At 42.6% G+C, this 13,723-nt stretch overlaps 1 protein-coding gene across 2 annotated transcripts in view; it reads right to left on the minus strand.

Annotated features, from left to right (window-relative positions):
* LOC141154972 (cytochrome P450 2C8-like) overlaps positions 1-2,655 on the minus strand; it is a 67,549-nt gene extending 64,894 nt beyond the window's left edge. Inside the window, exon 1 of one of the 2 annotated variants that reach the window (XM_073641555.1) lies at positions 2,501-2,655. The gene's annotated coding sequence lies outside the window, so the exon portion shown is untranslated. The remainder of the gene's footprint in view (positions 1-2,500) is intronic. The other variant, XM_073641553.1, reaches the window with a different exon arrangement.
* Positions 2,656-13,723: the final 11,068 nt, after the last annotated feature.

Consider the following 13,723-nt stretch of genomic DNA (forward strand, 5'->3'; position numbering starts at 1 on the left):
GATCCTATCATGTCTGGCTAATTAAGATAGGGGAGCAATATGATGACACAGCTTCTAATCTTAATTAGCTAGACATCTAGATATGTTAGACAAGAGAAATACACTATTGTGTTTGTCTTGACTTTAGAATTTGTGTGTGTTTCTTTGGTGGGTCAAGAAGGACATACTAGTATTGGCATAAACCTGAATGTTGACTTCTCTTGGTCTGGAAACAATAGTGTTTGCTAATATGCAAATTACATATTGAACTAAGCCAGCTAGTTGTTAATTTACAAGAGTAGAGTGATACCAACTATGAAAATTGATTAAATGCTCAAACAATGAGACCTGAGCCCTGCACTTTTCCCCTGACCTGTGAATGATCTAAATATAAAAAGGGATTTCTATTGTGCTGCAAAGAGAATCAGAGAATCAAAGAGCAGAGACACTCTTCATGACATTTAGGTTGCATGGCTCCATCCAGAGAGACACAGATTTGGATTCTATAGGATTCCAGCCTAAGAGTACACGGCACTGACTGGAAGAATACAGATCTGCTCAATTGACCATCAGAGAACCCATGGATACATTTGGGGAAACCAGGTTCGGAAAATTAGGTCATGTGACCCCATGGATATGTTGCTTGGGGTTGCTAGGTGGGACCTTCCGGTCACCTGGAACCCTTGGAGATGTTCAGACAAGCCAGATTGTAATCAGCCAGTCATCTGGCACCGTGGAAGCTATCGCAGAAGCAAGGGTGGGACCCTGAAGTCTCCTGGCCTTGCACCTCGATGGAATGTCAGCTTCCTTAGCTTGCCACTACCTCATCTCTGTGGGTGCCTGCCGAAAGCAGGGGGCCACTGGTTGAGGTAGTTGGCCCTGGAAGTTCAAAAGTCACAGTTGTTCTATCCCCGGCAGGCCAGCAGAAGGGTGAGACTGTGTCATTTTGCACCATCTTAGGAATTTTCTGGGACTGTTCTATATGCTTATTGTCTGTTTTGTGGTTAAGTAAAAGATTGCCACACTGGTTTATTCTCACCCTGTGTTGTCTGAGTAGTATTACACCCACAGAAGACCACGGGTCTTCACACTGCTCATTGCATAGTTTATTTGGCACCTCTGCAGCCAGACTCCTGGATCAGGAGCATAGCGCTTTCAAGCCCTTTGATTAACCATTGAATTTCTTAAGACTCATTTTGACATGCCAATAACCGTGAATGCTCATTCACCAATTATCAGCTTGTATGCCTGCACTCGCCAAATGAATGAACAAAACACTTGTTTGTTAAGTGATTGGATCTTTCAGACAGGGAACAAAATCATTGTTCTCGACAGCATATCATCCCTTGTAAACAGGAATTGTGCTGCCGATAATGATATTCTATGTGCATAGAACAATCAAATTAACAATCTCTCTGGTCTGCCTGTCTAAGCAGAGTAATAAATAGCCAACTTGTAATTTCCTTATTAGGTTTGTCTAAATAGGACCTTAGATTTTACATTGAATGAAGCTGAATGGTAAATCCACCCCACATATCTGATCAAAGTTATTTCTGCAGCAGGTGCATGGATTCCTGCAAATTCACAGGAATGGGACAGCTGCAGAAATGTCTGCAACAAATTTTTCCGCATGTTAATATATTACAATCTTTTCAAACTCATATGCCTTAGAGCCAATAAGGTTGGATGTCTGTGCCTTTCCTGTCATCTAATCTACCTAGCAAAATGAAAGAAAAAAAGTATATCAAACCCCAAAAGCAACTGGTGTAACCTAAAGGAAGCTTTAGCCTTGGTACATTGCCTCCAGTGCTTCTGAAGAGACAGTAAAGGATTCTTAAGAGTTACTGGATAGGTGATAACTGCTAGATTGGTGAGATCTGACTGTTTAGATCACAACCAATTGCCAGAACGGAGCCTTGTGTCCTCTGTTTAAATATAAATATCCAATAGACCAAAGTTAACGGCTCCCCCATTATAATGAAAACCTATAAAGACATAGGAATAGTAGTAGCCATGAATGCATAAAAGGTTTTACTTTATTAAGCAATTATCAAGACAAAATGAAAGGTATAAAAAGGAGAATATCAAACAAAGGCATAAGACACAAAGGGTACCTCCAGATATACAGTCAATTCATAGAAATACATGCACAAAGGAATGTTGATTAATTATATATTGTGGAGTAAACTCCCACACATAAAATAGTAATCATATCTAAATCTTTGCTAACAAGGATGAAAGGAGACCACCAAAAAAAGCACAAAAAGTGGTCCTGCGGAGAGAGAGAGGACCTCGAGAGTGAGTTTGACCATTACAAAAATATCTCTGCTCTGGTAATTTGACTTTGGACACAATTCAAGAATTGTCCTGTTTTCGCTAATACATATGGGACAAATTGACTACAATAAAGTTATCAAAAAACAGAAAACTTAGAATTCACCAATTTACTTCAGGTAAGGGTAGGGGGCTTAACAAAAAGTTACTTTGTGCTTTCCCACCATAGCGCTGTGTCCCTGCTTACCTTAGATGTGTGATCGTTGAGTGTATCTAGGAGGTGTGCAGAATTCCAGGACAGTCTGCATGTGATACTGTTTTGTTTGGCTCCCGCCCGTACACATTCAGACCTTTAACCTAATACAAGCCTGCTGTGGACTTCTTCCAGCAAAAAGCAAACTATGCTGCGTCACAGGCAATTACATCTAACAACTGCAGGAATTTTCTGAACACACAATGAGTCAATTAAAGGGAACCCATAGGTGCAAGATAAGCAAATAAGTTACCCAACTGGTCCTGCATTAAGCATGTAGGGGATGGGGATAAAGGGAAATGAGGAGTAGGCATTATAAACAAGAAACGTATTGATCCATCGAGGAAGGAGGCAACACAAAGTATTTAACCCTGTTGGAGCCTTAATTATTTATTATTTTCCTTATTTTTTTTTATGATCACATTCCAATAGTCCAAACTTGCATTTTTCCTGAAGAAATCTCTAAAGAATTGAGTGAATCTCCCAAAAATCTCATTTCAGAAAATTTGTTGAACTCTATTGAAGAGTATTTTTCAGTGGCACCATTTGGGGTCACTTTATGGTAATTCTGTAGGTTAGAATGGTGATATCAAATTTATAAGAATTTTTTTTTAGACTTTTAATTTTGCACAATAAAACAACAGTAAAAAAATAAATAGCTTTTTTTTTTTGCGCTTATTAAATAAATTTGATTATCTACTTTATACATGGCAGCTGTTTTGTAGCAATATTTTTGGGTTACTAGTGCCGTTTGTACACCTTTTCCCCTCTCCTTTACACATTTCAGGATTTTTGGCGTAAGGCAAAGAACCCTTACTTATTAGCAGTGCAAGTCCAACCTCTTTCCTTTTTGATTGCTTTAGTGTTAGCGTTAGTGCTTATGTTTTGCCGGATAAGCTATAGTTTTAATTGTCTCCATTTTGGAGAATGCATGAATTTTGGTTCACTGTTTACTAATTTTACAGGGGGGGCTGGATGAAAAAAAAACAGCAATTCTACCAATGTTTTTTTTCTTAAAGTGGTTGTCTAGGGCTTTAACATTGATGGCCTATCCTTAGGATAGATCATCAATGTCTGATCGGAAGAGGTGCGATACTTAGCACCTCCATCGATCAGGTGTTCCCAGTGTTACCAAGCTGCTCAGTACAGCTCCGTCAGCAGAATAATGGCTGTGGCTGGGTAGTACACATCTGTCTCCTAGTGATTTGAGTAGGGGGTGGATGTGCAGTACCCGTCCGCCAACACTATACAGTCGACGGAGCTCTGCTGTGCATCTTAGCAACTGAGCAGTTCCGGTCGCCACTGACAGTGGGAAAAGCTGATTGGCAGGGGAGAACCAGTTGTTGCACCCCCACCACTCAGACATTTATGAGCTGGGTCATGTTTCCAAAACCACTTTTAGGATGGCAATTTTTCATAGGATCGGATCATAATGAGGACATTTTAGTGATATTGTATAGTCATCTGTAAGAGGAGGAAATATAAAATAAAGTCCCATAGTGTAATTATCATATTAGAGGCTCCATGCAAGAATTAATGTTAGTAAAGTAGTGAATTTTAAAGGGTTCATCTGATGTAGAAAATCCAATGTCAAAAATCTTATTAGGAAATTCTGAGTAAATTATGACATTCAGGAAATTCTTCAATTAGAGCCGAAAAGGGGCTACAATGAGCGTCGCTGTGATTGAGTAGAAACTGTATGAAAATTTAAAGAATATCATTAGTATAGCCCAAAAATATTGGATGGATTCCAGGACTGGAGCCTGCACCTATGTCAAGAACGAGACCCCGACATGTAGAGGAGAGGTGGATGGGAATGTAGGACTCTCCTTTGTCAGCTACTTGTCAGGGGGCACCACATCTATCGGATATTTATAACATCTTTTTTTATATGGGATAATCCTTCAATATTTACGTAACTTACTGGCCTGATTGGAGTAAAATTTGTGGTGAGGCGCACATGGAGGTGCACGCCACTTGCACCTCGCCTGATTCATTAAGAGGCCTCATGTTCCATCCTGCTCCCTCATTAAGTCCTCATAGATTGTACGCTTGCGAGCAGCAGGAACCTCCCTTCTTTTTGATATCTGATTTATGCTTATTCTGTCATGTCTTTAATGGCAGTACAAGTCCCCTCTAAAATTGTAAAGTGCTGTGGAATATGTTTGGTGCTATAAAAATAAAAATTATTATTATTATTATTTATTATTATTATTATTATTATTATTATTATTATTTGAATCTGACAGTAAGATCAACCCTGCAAAGACACATATATGGACATGTACAGTAATGGCTAAAAGTATTGAGAATGAGACAAATAGTAATTTTTCCAAAGTTTACTGCTTCATTTTTTGTAATGGCAATTTGCATATACTCCTGAATGTCAAAGAGTGATCAGCTTAACAGCAATTACTGTACTTGCAAAGTCAATATTTGCCCAGAAAATGAACTTTAACCCCCAAAACACATTTCAATATCATTGCAGTCCTGCCTTAAAAGGAGCAGCTAACATCGTTTTAGTGATTGATCCATTAACACAGGTGTGGGTGTTGATGAGGACAGGGCTGGCGATCAATCAGTTATGATTAAGTAAGAATGACATCACTGGACACTTTAAAAGGAGGCTGGTTCTTGGTATCATTGTTTCTCTTCAGTTAACCATGGTTATCTCTAAAGAAACACGTGCAGCCATCATTGCACTGCACAAAAATGGCCTAACAGGGAAGAGTATCGCAGCTGCAAAGATTGCACCTCAGTCAACAATCTATCACATCATCAAGAACTTCAAGGAGAGAGCTTCCATTGTTGTCAAAAAGGCTCCAGGGCACCCAAGAAAGACCAGCAAGCGCCAGGACCGTATCTTAAAACTGTTTCAGCTGCAGGATTGGACTACCAGCAGTGCCGAGCTTGCTCAAGAATGGCAGCAGGCTGGTGTGAGTGCTTCTGCACGCACTGTGAGGCGGAGACTCTTTGAGCAAGGGCTGGTTTCAAGGAGGGCAGCAAAGAAGCCACTTCTCTCCAGAAAAAACATCAGGGACCGACTGATATTCTGCAAAAGATACAGGGAGTGGACTGCTGAGGACTGGGGCAAAGTCATTTTCTCTGATGAATCCCCTTTTCGATTGTTTGGGACATCTGGAAAACAGCTTATTCGGAGAAGAAGAGGTGAGCGCTACCACCAGTCTTGTCTCATGCCAACTGTAAAGCATCCTGAAACCATTCATGTGTGGGGTTGCTTCTCAGCCAAGGGAATCGGCTCACTCACAGTCTTGCCTAAAAACACAGCCATGAATAAAGAATGGTACCAGAATGTCCTCCAAGAGCAACTTCTCCCAACCGTCCAAGAGCAGTTTGGCGCCCAACAATGCCTTTTCCAGCATGATGGAGCACCTTGCCATAAAGCAAAGGTGATAACTAAATGGCTTATGGAACAAAACATAGAGATTTTGGGTCCATGGCATGGAAACTCCCCAGATCTTAATCCCATTGGGAACTTGTGATCAATCATCAAGAGACGGGTGGACAAACAAAAACCAACAAATTCTGGCAAAATGCAAGCATTGATTATGCAAGAATGGACTGCTATCAGTCAGGATTTGGTCCAAAAGTTGATTGAGAGCATGCCAGGGAGAATTACAGAGGTCTTGAAGAAGAAGGGGCAACACTGCAAATATTGACTTGCTGCATTAACTCATTCTAACTGTCAATATAACCTATTGATACTCATAATATGATTGCAATTATATTTCTGTATGTGATATAAACATCAGACAAACACTAATAAAAACCAGAGGCCAGTAGATCATGTGAAAATATAATTTTGGTGTCATTCTCAAAACTTTTGGCAATGACTGTAGGTTATTAAAATGTAAATCCATTGACACTTTTGTATCTTTTTTCTGTTTCTACATTCTGAGTAGTTCACTTTTTCATTCATATGCAAAAGAGGCATTAAGTGCTGTGGGAGTGACAGAGCATTTTCTCAGCTGCTGCCAACTAAGGTTGATTCCCCGCCCAGTACCAGCCTCCTTAGCTTGATTGATGGCTCATTGTCTGAGTTCCTTGACCCTCACATCACTTAGAGCTATCATTCAAGCTAAAGAGGCTAGTGCTAGGCGGAGAAACAAGCTCAGGAAGCAGAAGCTTGTGACGTGCTCCATTATGGCAAGAACACTTAATGTCTCTTTCACATGTAAATGAAAACACTAATTATATGTGAATGCAACAACAGATTGAAGATATAAAGGTGTCCATGGACTTATGTTTTAAAGGACCTACATATATGTAAGTTACGGACAGATTCCCTTAAAAGAGAACCTTTCAACAGGTCAAAATTGGTCAGTTTTTGCTTTTATTCTACTGCCGCTGCTCCCTTTAATGTTACATTTTTTTTACACTTTTAAAATCCATCATATGATTCCAGAGATATGGACCTTTTTAATTAGTGCTCTTAATATGTTAATTTTTAGGGTCTTTAATAAGGGGGTGGTGCTCACAGGGTAATTATGCAGAACATCTCAAAGACACACCCCAGAGGATCCTGTGAACATGGCTCGCTTGTAAAAAAAAAACCCTAAAACTTACAATACAGAGCGTTAAATAAATGGTCTCTTATCTTTAGAACCGTATGGCAGATTTTAAAGAAAAAAAATAAATGGAATAATCAAGGGAGCAGCAGAAATAAAATAAGAGCAAAAAATGGCCACTCAACCTGGTGACAAGTCTTTATTAATGGTGGCAAACTGGCTGAAATGACTGAGATTTGTTACCTAAAATGAAGAATGTGAGAAAAGTACCTTTATCCAGAAGCAATTTAGATGTTAAATACAAGTGTTTGGATCTGCGGGAGGTCAGTGATGTTCTTTTAGTAAACTGGTTCTTCTAGTATGGCGAGCCAGAGTATGTTTCCCTTGGATTGCTGTTTGTCCACATGCTGTACCTCAGGCTACTGATGAATGTGTCAGTGTCTGCGAATCTCAACTCCCCAAAATACACTTGCCTAACATTTCACTGTGATTGTTGTTGTCATGTGGATATTTAGATCATAAATTTACTGTAGTGTCCAGAAGTCAAGTAAATCTGCAAAGATGGGCACCATTCAATTTACACCACATTTTATCACCAGGTCGAAAAGCTGAAAAAAAATATCAAGGGCAAAGAGTAGACAGCTAAGTAATAATTACAGGCTCAAAGTTCCCTAAAGATAACTGTAGCATTTACTGTCCTAAATAAACTAAAACTATGTGAAATTCTATTAACCATTAGGACGTTTTATCTGATAAGTTTCGTTGATCATTTACCACATTCGTGACATGTTTTTGCAAACGGTAAGAAATTGCGAATGACAATTCCCTTTATGTTACATTGGTTGTCAAAAAGTAACAGTTGGTAAACTGTGGATAAAACTAGCATCAGCATCATTAGGCTTTGAAGACCCCCTGCTCATCGAATTTATGACGAGCGGCAGTGTTTCTTACACCACAAATCTTATTCCAGTCACTGGAGGTTTGTTGCAACGCACACGCCACTTCACGCCTCTCCTTATCCATTAATAATATATATAGTTATATACACACACATTTTTTATGTTTTTCAATGGGACATTTGAAAATTTTGTATGTATATATATCTTTTTTTAAGGTTTTTCAATGGGAGATCTATTTATAAAAATGAAGACAATTAACCCAATCCAACTAAACCAATAACATATTTGGAATTAGTTGTTCCATTTAGATAAGTAAATGTTTCACAAGCCATTTGTCAGTACATGACCATCCTCAAGGGCCACCAATAGTGCATGTTTTCAGGATTTCCTTAGCATTGCACAGGTGATAATTTCATCACCTGCACAGGCAATGATTCCAACACCTTGTTCAAATTGTCTCTTCAGAGAGGAAGAGGACCAGAACTCTAGTGCCACCTACAGGAAGTAGCAATCCTAAAAGTCAATAGTTACCCTTTAAGGAGCCTTATCATATGACTTAGGATATAAGCAAGAACCAGAAACTTAATTTGCAGACACTGTGTTTTGAGGTACTACCCCTCATTAGTGCAAAGTTCTGGTTTGGCAGGGTGAGATGCGTCAGACTGGTTTCTAAGGGGTGATATTTCTCCTTGCGGAGAGCGACATGTTAAGCATGTCACGGTGAGGAGACTTTTAAAGCCGGAATGCTCCTCTGGGAAATATGCAAATTGTCTCTTCAGAGAGGAAGATGATCAGAACTCTAGTGCCACCTACAGGAAGTAGCAATCCTAAAAGTCAATAGTGACCCTTTGCGGCTTAGAAATCGGTCTGACGCCTCTCACCCAACCAAACCAGAACTCACACTTTGCACTGACGAGGGGCAGCACCCTGAAACACAATGTCTGCAAATCAAGTTTCTGGTTCAGGCTTATATCCTAAGTCATGTGATAAGGCTCATTAAAGGGTCACTATTGACTTTTAGGATTGCTACTTCTTGTAGGTGACACTAGAGTTGTGGTCCTCTTCCTCTCTGAAGAGACAATTTGCTTATTTCCCAGAGGAGCATTGCGGCTTTAAAAGTCTCCTCACCGTGACATGCTTAACATGTTGCTCTCGGCAAGGAGAAATGCAACACCTTGTGAAATGCTAAGGAAATCCTGAAAACATGCACTGTTGGTGGCCCTTGAGGACTGGAGTTGTGCCTCCCTGTCCTAGAAAAATGTTAAATCTTACTGTCCATGTCCACGGTCCTCCTAGAATAATGTTAAACCTAAGCATTCTGTGGTCTAAATTCTCATTTCCAACCATGGGGATGCTGTATCCTCTGAAGATGGTGGTTTGAGCAGTTGCATGTGGAAGAGCAAACAGCAAGATGTATCCAAATTTCTTTATCTCTTGAATAGTGTTGAGCCACCCCTGTAGTGTTCGAGTTCGGTTTGGTTCGTCGAACACCCGTGTGTTCGCCGAACTGTTCGTCGAACTGTTCGTCGAACACCTTCGAACACCGTTAAAACCAATGGCAGGCAAACAAAAACACATAGAAACACATAGAAAACACCTTCAAAGGTGTCCAAAAGCTGACAAACTGCTCAGAAGACATAACTAACACATGGAAAAGTGACAAGTACATATAGTCATGCGAAAATAAAAGAGGTGTAGGAGTAAAAGGAGGGGGAGACACAGATATAGGCATGTCATGCCCTTCTAAAATCCAAAAAGTGAGAAGCCGACACGGCCAGTCCGCTCCTGCCCGTGCCACCTCCGTGTCGCCGGGTTTGTGCCAGAGCCGCGGTGAACCCTGACGGCCAGCCCTCCTCTCCCAATACTGGTGCCTGTCCGCTGGTGGGTCGAGCGAGCCCCCCTGTGGTGGAGGCAGCTCTAAGCTTTTTAATTTAAATTGTCTCTCTAATTTGAATGAATACACTTTAAATCCATTTACAAGGATCTATTGGAGGGCAAGTCTCATGCCAGCAGCCGCGGTAATTCCAGCTCCAGTAGCGTCCACTAAAGCTGCTGCAGTTAAAAAGCTTTTATAAGGATCGAGCTCGGCTGTCCACCGCAAGGCATCCTACTGCCAGTCCCAGCCCCTATGCCTTGGGGTGCCTCCTGATGCTCTTCACTAAGTATCCCATGGTCCCGAAGCATTTCCTTTGAAAAAATTAAGTGTCTAAACTACAGGTGGTGCAGCTTGCTTAACAGCCGGGATAATCCGCTGACTAGCAGACACTGCTACTAGGCACAAAGTATTTCCTGGGCTAGATGCAGTTAAAAATTTGTAATTAGATACTCTCGTTGGATGCTGAGAAAGCATTCCATAGAGTCTCCTGGCACGCCATATATGATTCTCTTAAAAAGCTTGGGGTAGGGGTCTAGGGGACCCTTTTATAGCCAAAATCACGGCCCTGTATCGCAATACGTCACCTAGGCTGAAGATAAATGGAACTGTAGCACCCTGAGGGCTCGGTTGCTACAGACGTATTGCACCTCACCCAGAGGTGTGATATCTCACTCTCAGGTAAGGATGGAGTGTGGATCAGGACCCGACACCTGCATGCATTACACCACATTGCCGTGGGGCAGGGCGACCAATATGCCCCTGAGATGGGCACGACAGTCCCTGTCCCTGGCTGGAGTGGGGGGAGGGAACACTGAGGAAGGGGAACCCTGTAGTGCAGGAGCAGGGAGGAAGCAGTTCCTGGGTGCATTGAGAAGGGAGTATAAAAGGTGGGCACCATCTTAGTTCAGTGCAGAGAAGTCTGAGCAGAAGTGGCAGGGAGCAGGGGCTCTGCATGAGCTCTGCTCCGGAGGCGGGCCTAGTAACAGAGGCCCAGGCCTGGAAGAGGGAGAAGGAAGGAAGAGGAGCGGAGAAGGCTCCAGGAACGAGGAATGAAGGGATCCCAGGGGTGCGGATGGGCGAGTCGCCACCGCACGCCCGAATCCACCTGCGTGGAGGGGTCAGGCCAAAGGGGGAGACCGGTCCCCGAACTAGTGGAGGCAGGAAACGACCCTCAGCTAGAAACCGGAGGCTCTGACATTTTATGTGGCGCAGCCCCTCGCTACACCCGCTAGGAAGGCACCACATAGGGTCAGGGAAACTTGCGCCAAGTTTACCAAGAGGAGGCCCGAGGCAGCCGGACAGAAGTGTTGGTAAGAAAGGCCAGACAAAGGACACACAAAGGGGGTCCTGTGAAGTGCTCCAAAGTTATCTGGGAGTTGTCTGAGCCCCTCACCTGGTGAGCACAGTACGACGTGGGCAGCCGTTACCTGCAGACGTGGTCTGGATAATAAGAACTGTGAGTAAAGGCCCTGAACTGCATCACTGACTCCGTGTCATTACTGCTGCTGCCCTGCACCATCACCCCCATCCTCCGCATACACTGCCCTGAGGCTATACTCCTCCCGTGGGGAGTTATGCTACGCTCTGCTGCACCCACAACACCAGCCTCAGTGGTCTGCCCTGTAGCGGCGGTTCACTCTGACCGCAATCCACGGGTGGCGTAGTCGGACATTTAAACATGAAAACCACATAAATAGTTCCGCCACTGGTTTGACCGCCCTGAGCCACGGAACCGGATCGCCGCCACGAAGACTACAACCACCAGCATCCACCAAAAAGGGTCCGGCTCCGGGTGTCCCAAGGCCCAGGGGGTGCGTCAGAACATTTTCATCACCTTTCACAATCACCAATGGGACAAGGCAGTGATGTCCTCTGTCCCCTCTCTTATACATCCTAGTGACGGAGCACCTGCTCTCATCAATTCGCCATAACCCCAATATTAGGTGGATTGAGGTGGGAGGCACCGAGTACAAGTGCTCTCTATTTGCTGATGATGTCCTAGTATATATCACTCAATCATATATATCCATCCATGCTGTTATGGCTGAAATAGATCACTTTGTTACATGGTAAAATTTTAAAATCAATGCAGCGAAGTCTGAGGCCCTCGATGTCTCCCTCCCCAAATCCATATAGGATTCCATCCAGTCCAACTTTCCCTTTGCCTGGCCCTCACAGGGTATCAAATACTTAGGAATTCCTATTCATAGAGACCTCTCCCATCTATGTTATCTTAATTTTGGGCCCTTTATTGAACAACTCCATACAGACCACGGTTGGCAAGTTAGAACTGTAAGATTCACTACGTGAACCACTGGTGTTTTGTGGAAAAGCACATGTACACTGCGTTCCAAATTATTATACAAAAAGTGTTTAGGAGTGATAAGGGAAGAATTTGTTTGTTTGTCAGTTAAACTCATTGATGGTGATGTGTGTCAGGGCTCTTTATATCACTGTAAGCAATTACAGACACCTGTGCTAATTAGTTTGGCAGGTGTGTCCAATGAAAGGCAAGACTACTTAAGAAGGCTCTCTCACATTATTAAGCAGCCTACATTTTCTGCCAAAATGGGAAAGAAAAAGGATGTGTCGGCTGCTGAGAAGCAACAAATTGTGGAGTGTTTAGGTCAAGGCATGACTACAATCAACATTGTGCGATGATCAGGATGAAGTGTCTTGGCAATCAAGAAGTATGTAGCTGATTCACAGTACACACATGTGCGTGCTGATAAGGGCAAATTGAGGACTCTTTCCTACAGGCAATTACGTCAGGTTGAAAGAGCAGCGGCAAAAAAGCCTTGTCATAGCAGCAGACAAGTTTTTGAAGATGCTTGTGCCTCCAACGTCCCCCGAACAACAAGATGCAGGGTCCTTCAGAGGTTTGCAACTGTGCATGCGCCATCCTGTCGACCTCCTCTATCCACTTCACACAAGCAGAAACGGCTCCAGTGGGCCAAACATTACATGAAGACTGATTTCAAAACTGTTTTGTTCACGGATGAGTGCCGTGCAGCGCTCGATGGTCCAGATGGATGGAGTGGAGGATGGCTGGTTGATGGACACCCCACGCAAACACGGCTACAGCGCCAACAAGGAGGAGGTGGAGTAATGTTTTGGGCTGGAATCATGGGGAGAGAGATTGTCGGCCCCTTTAGGATCCCTGAAGGCGCTAAAGATGAACTCCATAATGTATGTGGATTTTCTCAAACAGCACTTCCTGCCATGGTTCAAGAAGAAGAACCGTGTATTTCACAGCAAGATCATTTTTCTGCATGATAATGCACCATCTCATGCTGCACATAAAACATCTGCATCTCTGGCTGATATGGGCATAAAAGGGGACAAACTTATGGTGTGACCCCCATGCTCCCCTGACCTCTACCCCATTCAGAACCTTTGGAGCATCATTAAAAGGAGTGTCTATGATGGCGGGAGGCAGTTCACATCTAAGCAACAGCTCTGGGAGGGTATTCTGTCCTCATGCAAAACAATTGAAGCAGAAACCATCCAAAACCTGACAAATTCAATGGACGAGAGAGTTCAGAAGCTCCTTTCGAACAAGGGGTCCTATGTGAAAATGTAACATCACCTAGAATAAAGTTTTGAGTTGAAAACTGTTTGATTTCAGTTTCTAACAACCTGCTAATGCTTATAATTTCAAAAATGACCATTTTTTTGGTCTTTATTAAAATGAAAAGGTTGATCGAAAAGTTTGGGGGATCTAAGAGTGTGGCAACCCAGTAGTCATGATTACTTCGAATTCTGACAATATGAGGGTCATGCTGCAGGTAGTGCAGCAAGAAGGCACTTATGTGCCTTGCGCATCTCGGAGCCCCAAAATTATTTTCCGGGCTAGATGCAGCTAAAAATTATTTTTAATTTTAAATCTGGTGAAGCTTTAGTATAGATGGCC

Source organism: Phyllobates terribilis, unplaced genomic scaffold (genome assembly GCF_046119375.1).
Source record: "Phyllobates terribilis strain yellow unplaced genomic scaffold, ASM4611937v1 Scaffold_7__3_contigs__length_470593459, whole genome shotgun sequence".
NCBI lineage: Eukaryota > Metazoa > Chordata > Amphibia > Anura > Dendrobatidae > Phyllobates > Phyllobates terribilis.